Source organism: Ailuropoda melanoleuca, chromosome 11, assembly GCF_002007445.2.
Source record: "Ailuropoda melanoleuca isolate Jingjing chromosome 11, ASM200744v2, whole genome shotgun sequence".
NCBI lineage: Eukaryota > Metazoa > Chordata > Mammalia > Carnivora > Ursidae > Ailuropoda > Ailuropoda melanoleuca.
This window is the reverse complement of record NC_048228.1, coordinates 14374608-14394126: the sequence shown is the minus strand read 5'-3', so window position 1 is coordinate 14394126 and position 19519 is coordinate 14374608. Positions and strand designations below refer to the sequence as shown.

At 40.2% G+C, this 19519-nt stretch overlaps 1 pseudogene; it reads right to left on the bottom strand.

Moving 5' to 3' along the window:
• Nucleotides 1–1219: 1219 nt before the first annotated feature.
• On the bottom strand, nt 1220–1371 carry LOC117804523 (annotated as a pseudogene).
• Nucleotides 1372–19519: the final 18148 nt, after the last annotated feature.

Genomic DNA, 19519 nt, shown 5'->3' with positions numbered 1-19519 from the left:
CCATGTTACTGCAAATGTTGGGTAATTTTTCTGATGGCTGAGTAATATTCCATTGTATATATGGACCACATCTTCTTTATCCATTCCTTTGTTGAAGGGCATCTCGGCTCCTTCCACAGTTTAGCTATTGTGGACAATGCTGCTATGAACATTGGGGTGCACATGGCCCTTCTCTTCACTACGTCTGTAGCTTTGGGGTAAAAACCCAGTAAGGCACTGGGATAATTTAACAAAGCAGTGCAAAAGAAACACTAAATGTGAGAAAATCCTTCAAGGAATTATTCATAAATGGGCATAAGTAACAGCCAGACAGAGCAAGTCAATTCTCCAGGAAACTTCATTAAATGGTAAACATATTAAGCAGAGGGTAGGATGAACTATGATAGGTGTGCATGATGTGTAAGTAAGAAAATGATAACCCCAAAGTCCAGCCAAAACACAATAAATTAAGAGTAGATTGGATTGCATTTGTCAGTAGATAGTCTTTGATGGAAAAATTTCTGGATTTGCCAGTAAAAAACTACACAGAGCATATGGTTCATCAAAACAGGATTCTTTATATTTTTTTAAAAAAAATCAAATATTTTAAGTAATCTGTGAAATTACTAACATTTTTAATTTCTTCACAGATCAACATAACATGAAAATTAGTTTTAAAAATCTCTGAAAATTCAGAGTAAAGTTTAAGCTTGTATTTAATTTCCAGTTGAGTAGAATGTTTTTACACTAATGGTCCTATAGATTTTTCTAGAACCATTTATTTGAATAATATTTATTATTATATCATAACTAAGATACACTTAGAGTATTTTTATTTATTACAAAGACAGCTTTTTGAAGGGGTCTTTGACTACCTTGACTTATACCTTGATTGTAATGTTGGGAGAATAATAATGCAATTAGACTGTGGGAATCAAGAAGTGGTGGCCATTTCTTCCTTGCATTTCTCTTGCTTTCTTCCAAGTTTATACTTCAGCATAATTGAGAACCACAGGGGTTCCAGACCATTAATTTCTCAAGGTCAGTTCTTGATGCTAGGCTGATTTTCCTTGTGTTCATTTCTTCCCTGCTCTACACGCCCAGTGGCTTCAGCCTTATCAATCATTCTCTTTGATATCATTAGTATCTTCTCTGGTGTTCGCTGACTCTATAATGAGGAGGATATTATCTCGCTAGCTCCTACCTCCCTAAAAACAAGCATAGGAGACACTTTTCATTTAAGAATTTTACTGTTACTCACTGTGGGACAGAGTCTTGATAAAAATGATCAGACTAAAAAATCACAATGTTCAAGAAAACTTACAACATTTTTTTAAAAGGACATTATTTTTTTTACTGCACTTGATCTTAGCCAAAAGGCCGAGAAGCGATGGACATTATTTTTTTTTAAGAACCATTTCAGGAAAGGAAAGTGCAGAGAGTTCTCATATAAGCCCTGCCCCCACCCTTATAACGTTTTAATGCATATTGTCTCCTCACAATTTCCTGATATGGGAAGGCCTAGAAACTCTCAGGACACCTGTTCTGCTCTGTTATTTTTGGTGGCAGATATCCTATATTTCCAGCTTTCCTGTTTCTAGGCCCAAAGATCCCTTTCCTTATAAAGGCCTACATTCCCAGTTACATAGGCCTACAGATGCAAAATGATAGGTATATGTTTGAGTTATTTTGGGGGTATGCGTTTCAGGGCCTTTCAGTCTTGATTCCCTTCACAGTGGCCTCACAAGTCAACCTACAGCAAGCTCTCCTATGATGTTACCACATCTGTAAACTTTCTTTGAACAGTCATGATTCCTGGGTGTCTTGGGGATAGTACAATAAATAAGCCTGAATGAGTGAATTTTCAGTTTTATTAACGTAATGCCTGATGCATCATGAGGCATCTATTACGGATGTTTTTAGTTTAGCCTAAATGTGCTCATTCCATCAAGGTTTATATGTAAGTCACCAAAAAAAACCCCACCCCCCTCATTCAGTGTTTCAAACTTCCAGTTTTAGGTCCACCCTCTGCCCACACTATCACCACCCTCATCCCAGAACAAGTCATGGAGGCCTGATCTGGAGACTCAATGAAAGGGTGAACTTGGCTGTGAGTTAAGCCTTACAGGCCCAACCGTTTCCTGTGATTAGTATCAATTTCAGTGAACATCAAGATTTCATATATCCTTCGTGTCAGTTAGGGGAAAAGTAAACTCAAAGTGTTCTAAGATGAAAGCAAGTTACATTACTATCCTGTGGCATAAACAAGATGACACTGGCTATAATACTGTCTATTCTATGGATTACTGGCTCTATTTTTAGGTCATTGAAAAGGGAAGTAAGAGCACAAGGGCACATTATGGAGGTAGCAACTGCAAGACGTCACTCTGCCCCGGCGCGCCAGATAGGTCTAGGGGAACAGAGGGAAGAAAACATGAAGTTTGAAGGTGGGACTTCGTGGGGCCGGCCCAGACCTCTGAGGAGGGCTTGCTGCTTGTCTGGTGCTGTGTCTGAGAGGAGTCCTACGACTGGTTTTGCAAGTGTTGGAATAACTACAAACTGAAATCAACGGCTGCTATTGGAACTAACCGCGGTCCGAACAGGAATCAATCAGGTAGGAAAAAGACACTGCTCCCTTCTCTGGCGTCACAAGCTCCCTCCAACGCCCCCTGTTGGCAGACTTAATAAGCAGCCGCAGGCAAAGCCGAAATACCAATTTGAGTCCGAGCTCAAGCTGAAGCGTCACAGCGCAGAATGTGGAAGGGTGGGTTTGAAGCGGAGAGGCGCAGTACGGTAACTGACAGACTGAACACCGAACCTTGTGGGGTGGGGAAAGGGGGGAAAGATCACAGGAGAATCAGCTTGGTAAATGTCAGAGAAGAACATAGGAGTTTTGTAGCAGTGTTAAGTATTGTGGCTGAAGGAAGACCATTGGTATAACAATTAATACTTGGCTAAGAAGGCACTAGATTATAAGAAAGTAGACACAGCATATGTTGACTCCTTTTTCAATAACTACAAAAGGAAGGAGATAGAATAACCTAAAAAGAAGAAATACTTTACTAAAGATGGAAAAAAATGCCTGAAGTTACAGAAAAAAATATTATGTGGAACGGAAGGAAGGAGAGCACTTTGTAGGGTGATTTTATTTTTTATTTTTTAATTTTTATTTTTTTATCATGTTCAGTTAACCACTGTATAGTACATCATTATTTTTTGATGTAGTGTTAAACGATTCATTAGTTACCTGTAACACCCAGTGCTCATCACAACACGTGCCCTCCTTAATACCCATCGCCCTGTTACCCCCTTCCCCCACTCCCACCCCCATAGGATGATCCTAACCGAATCATTAAGGTAAGTGATAAGGTGTTTTGCTGAGAATGAATGTAGCTGTAGGGGAATTGGGACCTGGGGGAATGAAGACGATTCAGAACACTTCATGTGTGGAATTTAATAGAGGCAGGAATATTCCAGATCTGAGACTGTAGGAATCTAACACAGTGATTGCTAGAAAATCTCTAACCCAAATCGGGATTAAGAATTATATACACTTGGGGCAAGTGTGTATGTAAGATTCTAAGCCTTCAGTTTTGTTTCTGTAGCCCAGGGTTTTTCAAATTAGGTATTACTGACATTTAGAGCCAGATAATTTTCATCGGGAGTGGGGGTTGTTGCTTTGCAGGGCATTTAGCTGCGTCCCTGGCTGCTACACACTAGATGCCCAAACCAAACCATCCCCTCCCCAACACCATGATAATCAAAAAATGGCTTCAGACATTGTCAGATGTCCCCTGGAGGCAAATTACCCCTGAGAACCACTGCACTGCCCCAAGGGATCAACAAAGGCTCTGCTGATTTGTTTTTTCCCCTGATTGCAGTGCCCGCCTGGCAAAATCTGTATTCTTGTCCTTCTCTGGAAAATTGGCACCTCCTAATCGTGGTTGGTTCAGCACTTCTGATGTCTTTTTTTTAAATTAATTTATTTTGAGAGGAGAGAGAGAGTGAGAGTGCACAAATGATGGGGGAAAGGCAGACGGAGAGGGAGAGAATCTCCAGCAAACTCCACCCTGAGCACTGAGCCTGATGTGAGGCTCAGTCTCATGACCCTGAGATCATGACTGGAGCCGAAATCGAGAGTCTGATGCTCAACTGACCGAGCCACCCAGGTGTCCCACTTTTGACATCTTTAAATGGGTGTTTTTAAAAGTGTGCTTGGCTTTTCTAGTAGTCTCTGTGGCCATTTTGTTCTGCTGAAAGATATCGCCTAATATTCACAAACACAGTTCCAAGGAACTATCTTTTAATATTATGATTTTGTTAGTTAATTATATTATTTTTCCTTTATTCTAACCACTGATCAGCAAGCTTCAGCTCACGGGCCAAATATGCTCTTGCCTGTTTTGGAAGTAAAGTTCTGTTACAATGCAGTCACAGTATCATTTCCAGATAGTCTGTGGCTGCTTTTGCACTGAGACTGCAGAGAGGTTGTCACAGAGAGCTAAGGCCCTCACTTCATAGTTTGCCAAGTCCTGCTCTAGATCTTGGATACCATGAAGGCAGGAACCAAGAGTTTGTATCTCTAGTGTCTAATATATTATAGCTGAATGACTGCATATTTGAATTACCTTCAATTTATGCAAAAATATACATTGAACTCAATCATTTTCTTTTAAATGTCCAAAGGTACTGAAAGATATTAGTATATTTATCTATATTATTATGTGTTATTTAGGTCAAATGGCATGGTTGGTTAAAGAATAATGCCAAAAGATTTATTTATTTATTTGGGGGGGTTGCAGAGGGAGAGGGAGAAAGAATCTTAAGCACACTCCATGTTCAGCACAGGGCCTGAGGTAGGGCTTGATCTCACAACCCTGAGATCAATCAAGAGTCCACCACTTAACCCACTGAGCCACCCAGGTGCCCTGCCAAACAGTTTATTTTAAGGGTAGGGAGCAGATTCCTGATTGTACCTATTGTTTAATTTTTTTCAGTCATAGACCACCCCTTTAACTATTTGTGTTTAAAAAAAATGTATTATTTGTTACAAAGAGACTAGGCAAAGTAAATGCTTCAATATCAATCAGTCATCCCTACAGATTTTTTAAAAAGACTTATTTATTTATTTTTTAGAGAGAGAAGGAGAGAGAGTAAGTGGGGGAGGGGCAGAAGGAGAGAGAGAGAGAAATCCTCAAGCCGACTTTCCACTGAACGCAGAGCCTGACCTAGGGCTCGATCCCAGGACCCCGAGATCATGACCTGAGCCAAAACCAAGAGTCAGCTGCTTAACTGACTGAGCCACGCAGAGGCTGCTACAGATTTTTTAAAAACAGTACATTTATTATAGATGGTCATTTACTTCATCTTTCTGTTAATAGAACAGTTCCCACATGCATATTTATGTAGTTCATGGTGCATGTTTTCCTTGAAATTCATCTGAAGAATATAATAATTTATATTTGATAATGTATTATTTAATAAGCATGGTTTCCATGTAGTTTCTTTCCCTCAAGAGCAGATAGACTTTGAAACAGTTAACGTTTCTCTCTCCTTCCACAGACAGATGAAGTAGTGGTAAGTAGTTCACAAACAGACTCATAAGCCAAAGAAAGGAAATGATTTACTGGCTCAAGGTTGTTGAGATTAGTTGTCCTTGGACCAAAATAATACTAGTGTTGTTGTATGGACAGTTATTACCTGTATGCTTCCACTTTAAAATCTTATAATTCTTTTTTTTTTTTTTTTTTTTTTTTATTTGACAGAGATAGAGACAGCCAGCGAGAGAGGGAACACAAGCAGGGGGAGTGGGAGAGGAAGAAGCAGGCTCATAGCAGAGGAGCCTGATGTGGGGCTCGATCCCATAACGCCAGGATCACGCCCTGAGCCGAAGGCAGATGCTTAACCGCTGTGCCACCCAGGTGCCCCTAAAATCTTATAATTCTTATTAATGATTTGTTCTACTAATCTTTAATGATGAATATTGTTAGTCAGATGTTATACTGAATTTATTTTGCATCTTGAATATTAACATCTGTGTATTTGTCATTCCACTAATTCTGTGACAAAAGCACGTTTACCATACTATAAATTTTATCAGTCTTTGAACAAAAGTGACTTAAAACTCTGAGACAGTGTTATTTTGTGACTTCGGGTTATACCACGACTTTGGGTATCCACGATTTATTTACTCATCTCTTGAAAGCTATTGGTAACCCTTAATGATTTACACCCCAGGGTTTCCTTAGCCAAAACAATTCTGTAAAGAAACTAAAGGGTTTGTTTTTTAAATGAATGGTTATACTAACTAGAAAGCGTGTGTCTGTTTTACAGGGCTTAAAACAAAGTATCTTCCATCATTCCAACATCTGGATTTCATTTATTGCTAAAACAGGATAAAATGGATTTGGAAAGAATGAAGTGAAATCAGTTTTAATGATCATTATCTTAATTTTGGGACTGAAAATTCCCTGCAAGTCAGGCTCTGTCATATTCAACTTGGAATGTGCACTTCACAGGAAAAGTTGCAGTGACCTAATCCACTCCTATTCTACCCTCTGATTTCAAAAAACTACTTAATGAAAAATTTTGGTGTAAGAAACATAATCTTAGTTGAAATTTCTGTGCAATGATCCTGTTACACTTCACATATATATTTTTTTTAACTGCCTGCACTTGTTAAAAAAAAACACTTCATTCCTCCAAAAGTATAATACACTTGTTCTGGATTTTACAACTTTTCAAATTGATTATCTAAATTTGGGTGATTCTTGGATTTACAAAATGCATTCATAAATGAGATGCATCAAAAAGAATGTGTTTGAAGTATCTTATGTGTGCATTAAATTTTCCTATAATGATAACATAACTTTTTAAGTTGTCAATCTATGCAAATGTTCATGCATGTTTACGTGTGCCTTTCAAAAACCTTTTCTTACATTTTCTTGAAATTCTGTAAATATTTGGCAGATGATTTTCTCAAACATGACTTTAAAGTTTTGATTTTAAAACTACTTTAAAAAAATTCTTTACCTTATATTGAAGGTATTAAGCTTAGGTTTTAAGTTCTTCAACACATTTAAAGACTTATTTATTTTAGAGAGAGAAGGAAAGAGACAGTGTGCTTGTGCATGAAAATCGGGGGAGGAGCAGAGGGAGAGAATCTTCAAAAGCAGGCTCCCTGCTGAGTGTGGAGCCCAACATGGAGCTTGATCTCATGACCCATGAGATCATGACCTGAGCCGAAACCAAGAGTTGGACACTTAACCGACTGAGCTACCCTGGCGCCACTAAAAGCTACTTTTTAATGAAAGATGGAAAGATTTTTCAAAGACATTTAAAATTATTGCAGAGAAGAAATTTTTCATATAGTATGGTCCTATTCCCAATAATCGTAATCATTACTAGTATCAGCACTAAAAAGGAAGAAAAAGATAGTAAAAGGAAGAATAGAACTAGAAAAATAAAAAGAGAACTGGAAGTTATATTTCAAATGACAAAATAACTTCTCCTGGAAGTCAGAGCCCTTGGATGCCGGTATAATTACGCAGGTTGAAAAGAAGAAAAATGGAAGGAAATGCTATTTTTAGAGATATTTAAGGCCAGATCTGGCAAAGTGCTAAAAAACAAAATCCAAGAAAATCCTCAGAATGTGTTGTCAGGGCAATGGCCTAAGTGACTTCCATGTAACTTTTTTCTGCGTACCATTGATGTGGGAAGAGGCCTCTGGAGTTCGGTTTGCTGTCTCACTGATTCCGGTGTGACTTAAGGCAATTTACTTGATCTGACTGCCAGTTTTTCCTCTCCAGAGAGTTTAGAAAATGACACTTACTAGGTGGGGCTTAATGTTTGTAACCACTTCAGGATTTCAAAGAGAATACTATCATGATGGAAAAAGTATTATTGAAGAAGGATAGTTGAAAGCAAGGCAGGCAGGGACAAGGGCCCCCACCCTAAGAGGAAACCACCCTTAAAAGGATTTTACATCACCCTGGAAGGAGCCCTCCACCCTTTCCCACGTGATAGATAGGCGACAAAAACGTGATTGGATGACAGGTGCAGGGAGGGTTAATCAGATTAAAACAGCCTGTCAACAGTACCATAAAAAACCCCTAGGCTTAGAAACTCCAGTGGCAACCTTCTCGGGTCCCCTTCCTCTTTGGGAACTTTGTGCTATCACTTTGCTGTTGCTCAATGAACCTTGCTTTGCTGCCACCACTCTGTCTGGTCTACCTCTTCATTCTTTGAAGCAGCATGACCAAGAACCATGGGCACTAAAGAAGAAGAAATCCTGTAACATTATTCTTTGCCACTCTACTTGTTGGTTCACAAAAGTTGAAACCTGGAATTACAGCCCAAACCAAGTTTAATATGTTAGTTTGATTACATTTACAGTGTTTCCATTACATTCAATGTGAGTCTGTGCAATTTCATTCCACGTGTATTTGCTGAGGAGCTACTATTGCCTTCGGAAAACTCAAAATCTTGGACCCATAGAAATTGATTCATTGACCATGTTGGAAGGCCGAGAGGTTCCCTTGCTTGCAGAGCAGAAAAAGAGTCTCCCAAGTCCTTATCTGGTTTAGCGATTTCATTAAATCTGGATGTGATGCACGGTGGAAGATCGTATGGTCAACCCATCAGCAAATATATACTATTTGAGGTGCTAGGGAATGAAGAGAACTGCAACGGAATCCCAGTCATGGATGAAACTAATTGCTCTCTCAGGGGCTCATTTCACAGTTCTGTTGAAAGGTCTAAAACTTCTACTATGTCATGGTCTTCTGAGAAACCTGAAAGATAGTGAATTGGGAAAGTGTCCTGAGTCAAAAAATTAATTATTCACTACTAATTACAATAACAACAACAAAAAAACCCAAGCGCCTCCTACATTCCAGCACAGTGCTGAGCATCAATTTACCTCATCAATCCTTTACTTTTCTTCTCCACACATGAGGAAACTGAGGCATAGGAGCCACAGTAACCAGCTAGTGAGCTGGGGGTGGGAGACACAGCCAGGACACAAACCCAGGACTGTCTATTTCCAAAGAGGTATGAAGAGTAACAAATTCTGGTCAGCTGAACATATGCCCCTCAGACGTAGGAGGGGCCATTTTACTTTCTCTTTGCTCAGTGAGTGCGGGCTGCCTTGTAAGTGATTAGCAATTTTCTAGGAAATTCCTTACTTTTATGGGAAGCCTGTTGCACTGATCTGCAATGGAAAGGTATTTCCTTCCAAAAACTCTCCACTAATGCCTCTGTGTTCCCAACCAGGAAGACCCATCTTAGATAGCAAAGGAAGAAGTTAAAGGGAAGATTTATGGAGCAGTAACTAGATGTCAGGCACTTGTTTAAAAAATAGGTGTTTAAAAACATTTCACTTATTGCTTGAGCAACTTCGAAAGAGAATACCGAGGTTCAGAAAAGACAAATGATGTACCCAAGGCTATGCCGAAAATGGCAGCAAAGTTGGGGGGGGGTGTTGAATTCCCATCAAGCCCCTGCCTCTTCCGATTGTCTGCGCTGCCTCTGAAAAGGATATACTTACGGTGTCTTGTCTGGTCGAAATATTTTTGTGATTTTATGATTTTTTAAAAATTTTTAAAAGATTTTATTTATTTATTTGACAGAGAGAGCACAGCAGGGGGAAGAGCAGCAGAAGGAGAGGCAGAAGCAGGCTCCCCACTGAGCAGGGAGCCTGATTTGGGGCTTGATTCCAGGACCCTGAGATCATGACCTGAGACGAAGGCAGATGCTTAACCAACTGAGCCACCAGGCGCCCCTGATTTTATTATTTAAGTCAACAATGGTAACCACCAGCACTTCCACTACATGCAATAGGTCTGTGTTCAGACATCACCTCCTCCTGGTGAGAAGCTTTCCTCTGAAGTAGCCAGCCTACCCCTACCCCACACCTGCAGCTCATGGTTCTTCATGGCACTTGCCACCATCTGACAGAACATAGGATTGTCTTCGTTGTCTGCCCTGCCTACTGGAATATGAGCTTCTGGAGGGCGTAGGCCTTGTCTGACTTGTTAATTTCCATGTCCCTCATGCCTAAAACACTGACTGAAATAAATAATAAACATTTGTGACATGAATGAATAAATTAAGGCAGGTTTTTTTTAAAGCCAGGATGGATAGCAAGCATGTGACAGGTTGGTAGTCGAGTATGGTTTAGTCTGGAAAACATTACTTTGATACAAGAAAATGCAGCAATCTGAATCATATTTTTGTTTAATAGGTTAAAAGTGACTCCTGACTTAAACTACTACCTATATCTAGAATTTGGCTCCAATATAAAGTTTCACTCAGCAACCCCCATCAGCACTATTTATTTTATTTGTTAGGCATTTTTTAACACTACTGTTGCAACTTTTAGGCATTTCGACATTATAAATGTAAACGTATCTATTTTAAATATTAACTTTCAGAAGCGTAAGGGCAAAGCAGACATTTTAATTCATTTTGTGAAGCTTCGAAGTAAATGAGGAGGGGGAAAGACTGATGAAAAATCAAAAGATCAGAAGAGGGACAACTGAGTCATGAAAAGTATTAGTTTTATCTATTAAAAAAGCCCCACACAAATCAGCCAGCTCCCACAAACACCTCAAAATTCAGATAAATAACAGTATTTTTATTAATTAACTGACACACCTCTTTTTCCCCTACATTTCTTGCTTGAGTGCTCTTTGATCTCTTCTGTATATGACAAAAATTTCATGATATCATTTTTTTTCATTAACATCTACCACAGTTAATCAATAGTAGTTTTTATAATTGGTAATGGGGCTGCACACAACATGGGACTTCTCATACAGAAGTAATCAGTATAACATGGTTACAGGTTTGTGCCTATAAACATAAGAATTCTAATAAATTTTATTTTTTTATAAAGGCCATAAAGAATGTATGGTGCATTTATAATTGTATGTGCTGCATTATCGGGCATATTCCCAAAAGGAGACACCTTTGTGTCTGTCTAGGCATCAATAAGAAATGAATTCTTCACCGGTGATTTTTGTATTTAGCCGTTAGAAGAATATTCCACAGACAAGTTTGTGGTACTATACATTTCAACCTATGTTTTCCTCTACTCCACAAATACGTACAGGGTCAGTGCCTTAGAATGAGTTGATGCTATGATAGGACCTCTGGCCCTGCCCTTTCATGTTTTCACTCAAGGCAAATGGACACAACACATGGTAAGCGTATGCCTGGAAGCTCTTCATTCCTATGCTGGGCAGCTGGCAATAACGTCTCACGAATGCGATTGTGAACCACATAAACATAGTTCATGAAACCCAAGCTGAACAAATCCCCACCTCATCTTCCCCTTAGCTGGATTCCAAAGAGGCTCATGGGTACTCCACCATTTCTTGCAGGGGAAGTTGGTTGAGAAAGACAACAATCCTAATCAAATTCGGGCGAAGTATTTTACTTTGGCAAATTTTACAACGGCATGTGAACATGTAAGCACATCATCGGTGCTCCTCTCAGAGCCTTGGAAGGGGTGGCCGGCGGGAGGGTGCTGCCCTTTAGCCTCACTGACCTTCTCTTAGATTCTCCAGTCATGGCTACACATCTTCTCTACTTCAGCTACACTAACCTTCGGATCTTTGTTGTATTGACAAAGCATATTTTTTGCTGTTCTTCCTACCTTTCAAATAAAATCCTTATCATTTTTGTCTCAGCTCAGGGAGGTGTTTCTGACCTCCTATCACTCACATTACTCTCTGCCATATCACCCTGTTCCGCTCTCTTTTTAGCCCCCATTTCTCTCTCTACTTGTGTACATACTTATTGTCTGCTTTCTCTGGTGAAACGTAGGCTCCACGAGAGCAGGAGCGTTGCCTAGGATGCTCACACACACACAAAACAATAAATTTTTCTTAAAGATTTTATTTATTTATTTGACAGAAAGAGAGACAGCTAGCTAGAGAGGGAACACCAGCCGGCGGAGTGGGAGAGGAAGAAGCAGGCTCCCAGCAGAAGAGCCTGATGTGGGGCTCGATCCCAGAACGCCGGGATCACGCCCTGAGCCGAAGGCAGACGCTTAACAACTGAGCCACCCAGGCGCCCCCCAAAATAATAAATTTTTTAAATGATTTTATTTATTTGAGAGAGAGAGAGAGCATGAGCAGCGGGGAGGGGAAGATGGAGAGAGAGAGAAGCAGGCTCCCCGCTGAGCAGGGAACCCGTGGGGCTCCATCCCAGGACCCCGGGATCATGACCTGAGCTGAAGGCAGGTGCTTAACGGACTGAGCCACCCAGGCACCTCCCCAAAAGCATTTGAATGAATGAATGAATAAATGAACTATAAGCTTAAATGTAAGTATCTTATTAATTAGCTCAAGAATATTATTTTATAATTTTTATAATTTTAATAAATTTACTCCAACTCTAGTCCCCCATCTCACTGGACTGTTAGAAGAGCCAAGCTCAAGTATGGTTGGGGTCACTTCCCGCACGGGATTTGCGAAGTTGTTGGGATTCAGCAGAGCAACAGGTCATCACTCATTTGCCTTCGCTGGTCACCAAACTGTCTTGGCCAGTAGTCAGGTACCCAACGGCAGCTTCTGTGATATGCATGTGGCTGAAGAGTGTTGGCAAATGTTGGGAGCCCTGCTTTGGTGTCCAGCCTCCAGAGACCCTGTGGCTGTCTCCATCTTGCCATTATTTCTCTGACAGCAGCATGGTGGTCAGTACTACTTGGGAGACCCCCAGACTGCCAGAAATTCCTAGGTAGGACTAAATCCCTCCCTTGCTTTTCTCAAGGGCACTTTCCTTGTTTTTCTCTCCACTTGGGACACTGTGCAAAATCGTTTCATGGAGTTTAGGCCTGACAAAGCTGGGCCTCACTGTTACCACCTTCTAATCTTGCTCAGCAAAAGCCCCTGTAAGGGTCTGACTCCTTCCTTGGAAGAGAAGAAGGGGGAAATCTGAAGAATGAACAATATTGTCAAAATCTCAAAAATTATCCTGTCACATGCCTTTTATATGTTTTTTGTATATTGAAAAGGAAACTAACTGGTACTTTGGCTGTCAGTATGCTCTGCCTCCCTAGTATGGGCTGAAATTTATCCCCCAAATTTATATGTTGAAGTCCTACTCTGTAGTATCTCAGAATGTGACTGTATTTGAAGATAAGATTAAAAGCAATTAAGTTAAAATGAGGTCTTTGGAATGGGATTTAATCCAGTATTACTGGTGTCCTTATAAAAAGAGGAGGTTAGGAGAGACAGGTTCGGAAAGATGTGAAGGAACTTGGAGAAGACAGCCATCTACAGGCCAAAGAAATAGGCCTCAAAAAATTCTGCTGACACTTTGATGTCCGGATTCTAGCCTTCAGAATTGTGAGACAATAAATTTCTCTTGTTTAAGCTGCCCTGTCTGTGGTACTGTGTAACGGACGCCTAGCAAACTCCTATACTCCCTCATGCTGCAAGGTCAGGCAAGGCAGCACCTCTGGGCTTTGGGTAAAAGTAGGAGTTGCTGGTGTGCATCTCCTTAGCTCTCCAAGCCCGGATGATGGGATTTTAAACCACCCCCAGCAGCAGGGGTAGTTTCTCCCCAGACCGCAGTCAGCCTCAGAGCAAGAGAGAGCACGCAGAGAGCAGGGAAAATGCTGTTAGGACGGTTCGAGGGTGTCTTCTTTCACGCTGCCCCTTCTGTCTTGCCCTGGAATGCTGCAGAACACCACAGCCACCTGCTCAGATGACATTTCATGCACGTGCATTCCAGGAAACAGCACAAATACTCGAGTCCCAGCGGGCCCCAGCGGGGTCAGTAGATAATGAATTGGTGATTCTCCAATAGTCAGAGAGTTGCCTCACTGTCTAATAGGAGTTCACAGATGTTCATCCATCATCCAATTTTTTAACCCTTGAGATAAAGTTCTGTTACCTGTAATTAATTCCAACCAGCATGTTTCCTCCAAATGCTAAGAAAAATCATTTAAAAAGACCTTGTCGTCTTTGTCTGGGATATTCGTTTCTTTCCACACATGCAATTGTATGTCTAATTGTTGTCAGTCCCTTTTTTACAGAAGGAAAAATTAAAACAAAGCAGAATCAAAATACATTATCTCAAAGCTCTAAATTCTTTTTTTTTTTAAAGAATTTTTATTTATTTATTTGATGGAGAGAGAGACAGCCAGCAAGAGAGGGAACACAAGCAGGGGGAGTGGGAGAGGAAGAAGCGCTCCCAGCAGAGGAGCCCTGATGTGGGGCTCGATCCCAGAACGCCGGGATCACGCCCTGAGCCAAAGGCAGATGCTTAACAACTGAGCCACTCAGGCGCCCCTCAAAGCTCTAAATTCTAACCCTGATTTTGGAAGGTATATTTTAGTGACAGTTAAAATAATGATTGTAGCCCATAGAAAAAATGGTTTGATTTGTTTAAAAATATAGATGCTATCATTTAAATCTTATCTTTAGTAATTCATTGACATTACCTTACATTTTTCCTTAAAAATTATCTTTACTCTTTCTGATCTTTCAAATAATACAAATAATACTATCTGAAATACAAAACATGCAATATTTACTAGTAAAAACGAAGTAACAAAATGATATTGTCAGTAGACCTTGTGAAATAAAATTTTCAGTTCATTTCTTGACATTTGGAGAAAACAGACGTCTAAACCTATTTTTTCTAATATATTTACCTAACTCCATCTTTGTTGTCCTAAAATGTACACATACACACAGACACACATACACTGCATTTTATAAAATATGGTTTTTGAAACTGAAACTTTTAATGTGTGTGTATCCTACGGGGACTTTAATCCATGGTGATTCATTTAAATTTAACTCACATAAATATATTAGCTAATGTTGTCAGATGCCTGCCAGGTTTCAGGTGTTTGGTTGGGTTTGGTTCGGTTTTTTTTTTAAGGCCTTTTAATAGAGATCCCTGGGTGACTCAGTCAGTTAAGTGTCTGCCTTCGGCTCAGGTCTTGATCCCAGGGTCCTGGGATGGAGTCTGCATTGGGCTTCTTGCTCAGCGGGGAGCCTGCTTCTCCCTCTACGTGCCACTCCCCCTGCTTGTGCTCTCTCTCTCTGTCAAATAAATAAATAAAATCTTTTTTGAAAAAGGACTTTTGATAAGCACCAAATTTTGGTGGCCCTAAAGGAAGGAAGAGTTAGGTTTGGTATAGATATTGAACATGGTATTTTATTACAATTTTTTTTCTAAATTTCAGATAACTTTACAATAATGCTGTGAGATAATAGAAAGTATATATTGGTTTCTGCCCCCAGTTCCCGGCACCCTAGGAGCATCTTTTGTTTTAATGTTGGTCTTTGACCTTTGTTCCTGATACAGAACTCCTGAAATCCTTGTAATTTCCTGGATGGTAGGAGTGTCTTTTGTTCTTCTGAGGTGATTCTGGGTGGACTTCTGGATGAGGGCTGGCTACTGGAAAGACCAAGAAAAGATTAGAAGCTTGGAATTTTCAGCTCTGCCACCCATTTTCTTGAGAAAATGATCCATCATGCTTACATGATGAAGCCTCTATAAAATTCCAAAAGTACAGGGCTTGGAAAGCTTCTATATTGGTGAACACTTGGAAGTGCTGGGAGAGTGGTGTGTCTGGAGAGGGCATGGAAATTCTTCACCCCTTCCCATCTACCTTGCCCTTCCTTCCATCTGGATGTTCTCTGTATCCTATATCATATCCTTTAAGAAACAGTTAAAAAGTTTAAGTAAGTATTTCCCTGAGTTCTGTGAGCCACTCTAGAAAATTAATCAAATCCAAGGAGGGGATATTTGGAACCTCTGATCTATAGCCAGTTGGTTAGAAGTACAGGTGATAGATAACCTGGACTTATGACTGGGGTCTGAAGTGTATATGTGTGTGTTGGAGGGCGGGGACCTGTCTTGTGGGACTATGCCCTTACCTATGGGATCTGAAGCTATCTCCAGGTAGAGAGTGTCAAAATTGAGTTGAATTCTTGGATATCCTGCTCGTATCCTGAGAATTGCTTGTTGGTGGTGTGGGGTACACTCTCCACTCCCACTCCCACCCCCACATATTTTTTTAGTAAAAAACGGAATTAGAAAAATGATAAAGAGGCATGAGCCTGCATAGGTGGCCAATGTGAAATTATTCTGGAATAAGTCATTCCTATGGGAATATTTTTGTTTGATAATGTGGTTTCCCAATTCATGTTAAGCTCAGAAATCTTACTGTGCTGTCAAAATTGGGAAGGATAATATAGGTATTATTTGCGGAATGAATAATCAGAATGAATGGATGGATGGTATTATAAAACAGAACATCTGATATATTGGTAAATCCTTTAAATGGCATAGAAATAGAGTTAGTCTAAGAAGATCATTTTTTTTAATTGAAGTATAGTTGACATTGTTACATTATGTCAGGTGTACAATGTTACATGAGTCTCAGGTGTACAACGTAGTGATTTGACAAGTCTGTATATTATGTTATGTTCGCCACAAGTGTAGTTACTATCAAAGGTCATTTTCAAAACCACTCAAGTCCCTTTTTTTCCTTAAGAAAGTGAATTTTTATTCTTGCCTTAATTCTTAAATTCCAAATAAAATAAAGAGCAGACTGTGTGCTGTTTGACCAGGGCTCTGGTTCCATTTCTCCCCTTGTGCCTCAGTTTCACTTTGTTGGGTCTGGGACTTGATGTCACCTTCCCTGCAAGCTACTAAGTTAGCCTGCTACTGCTTCATGGATGCTGGAAGAAGACGTGAGATTCTTTGGTATGGCAAGCAGCATGTATATCACCATATTTACAAGTTAATCTTGCTTCAGACTCCATAGGGTTTACAAGATATTACCCAGATGCTTGCTACATACACAGTGGATTTCCATAACAGCTAAGGTACACTAAGCCTAATGACTCCATTGCTTTTATTTTATTTTATTTTTTGCTTGCAATCAACTAGCAAACTTCCTCTTTGTCCCACGTTGAGATATTACCACATCCATCAAGGTTGCTTGCTACAAACACAAGCCTAAGAAATAGCTCAGGAAAAGAAACATTAGGACCTTGAATTCTGACACATCCAGAAAGATATCTAGGAGCACTAGAGACCCATGGAAGACTGCCTCTTCCAAAATACCTTGTGGTGGTTTCCCCTTCACGTTGGCTTCCCCCATCGGCTGTTATCGATATCCATAGGGCGAACAGGATGTCCCTGACCGCTATCTGGAAGAGTCTTAAGCTTCCCTGTGGTTAAACCATATATAAATTAATCACTGGAGCTGGGGTAATGTCCTTGGCTTAGGCCTGGGTTGTGTATCTGTTCCTGAACTAATCTCTGTGTTAAAGAGGAAAGATTACTCTGTCTTAGATCAACCAACTTATCCATGCTGTTGGGGTGGGAGGATCAAATTTACCTAACCCAGTAGTTACTGCCCAATGGGGGAAGGGCAAAATGTTAGGGAGCCTGTCACTAAATATTCCACATGGTCTTTAAGTGGTATAATTCAAGAATTTTGCTCTATTTCAGATTTTCCCAAGTCAAATGAAGTGAGGAAAAGAAAAGAAATTAGAACGCTTTGGCTCTCTTTTCTATACCTTTATTCTGGGAAATTGTATCTGGTCTTTCATTCTACTTATATTAATTGAGCACTAATTAGTGGTCGAGAATTGTATTAGACCTGGAGAGACAAGTTTGAATAAATTGGAAACATCTGCTAATCTCACAGGTTTAATCATCTAGTGTTGGATTCAGATAATTTAAGAGACCATTTGAATGAGAGAGAAAGTGCAGGGCGATGGCAGAACGTGGAAGGGACACCTGACCTGGACACAGGAGCAGGAAGGTTAGGAAAGGCTTCTTGGAGAATGTGACATGTAATCTGAGGCCAGAAGGATGAGTTGGAATTATCAGGTGATCTACGTGTGGGGAGGACAAGATTGCTTGGAAGCATGACCTAGCGGATGGGGCAACAGAGCAGGTTAAAGAAACTAAAAGCAGTTCTGTGTGTCTGAATCATAAAATTCAAGGTGGGAGATGACATTGGAAAAGAAGTGAGGAGTGGGAGGCAGAATGTATTCTCTAGGTAAAGGAGTTTTGACTATTCTGAAAGCCCTTGAAGATTTGAAACAGAGGGGGAAAAAAAAAGATAAATATTGCATTTTAGAAATTTCACCCTGGCTGTAATGTCAAAAATGAATTGAGGGTGGAAAAAAAGCTGGGACAGACAAGTTAGGAGATTGTTGAAATCAAGGCCAGTGACAGAAGTAATCACACTAGTGGGAATGGAATAAAGAGGCAGATTTGCAATCTATTTAGAAGTTGGATCCATATGTCTTTTTAAAAAAGATTTTATTTATTTGAGAGAAAGAATGAGAGCACGAACAAGGGGGAGAGGGAGAAACGGACTCCCCTTGAGCAGGGAGCCCGATGTGGGGCTCAGTGTGGGCTCGATGTGGGCTCGATGTGGGACTCAACGCCAGGACCGCAGGATCTGACCTGAGTCGAAGACAGATGCTTAACCATCTGAGCCACCCAGGTGCCCCAGTCCCTGAAGTTCTTTTTCTTTTGTTCTGAGTTCATACTTTAGGATGATGTTTGTAAAATTCTTTTTTTCAAAGAAAGATTTGGGTAAAGTCAATTCACCTTTTGGGAGAGAATCAAACTTGAGATTCACGTCTGGTATTCATGCCTTTCAAAGGATCTCTGAGTGCTGAAGGTCTCTGAGTGAAGGTTTCTTACTCCAGTGAGGAGGCACAAACAAAATCACTCGACACGTTTGGCTTCTGGGGAGAGAGGCTGTGTGAAGGTTCGCTGCAGAGAGCTTCCTATTACTGAAACAGGCAGAGTGGAAGTCAGTTTTGTCTGGTACCACGTGTAACACGAATTAACTTGTCCAGGCTTTTCTTTATTTGGTATGTTTTAATGTGGATGAATGTCATGGAAAATAAAAATATTATGGGAAAATAAAAATGTTCCATTTGTACAACTTTTGATAGATTGTATTCAGATTTAAAACATTAAAATATTTTTGACCACATATAAAATCAACTTTTATTTTGGACCACCCAGACTCAGAACACTGTGATCAGGGACTATAAAAATAAGAAACTTGTAGGTGACATTGTATGCAGTTGGCTGACTATTTTGGTTTAAGAAGTTTCTTTCCTGGGGTGCCTGGATGGCACAGCGGTTAGGCGTCTGCCTTCGGCTCAGCGCGTGATCCTGGCGTTGTGGGATCGAGCCCCACATCGGGCTCTTCCGCTATGAGCCTGCTTCTTCCTCTCCCACTCCCCCTGCTTGTTCCCTCTCTCGCTGGCTGTCTCTATCTCTGTCGAATAAATAAATAAAATCTTTNATAAAATCTTTAAAAAAAAAAAAGTTTCTTTCCTGCTGAGGAAGGAAGAAAATGAAACGATAATTTAAATTTAAAATACTCCAAACCATGCAAGAGACACAGTTTAAAGAATGTAGTTTCCAGGGAATGTAGTTTCCAGGGGGAAATTCTTTTCTTCTCTTCTTCCTCCTCCCTCTCCTTCCCCTCCTCAACTCTAAAATATATGCACCTATCTCAAAGTTC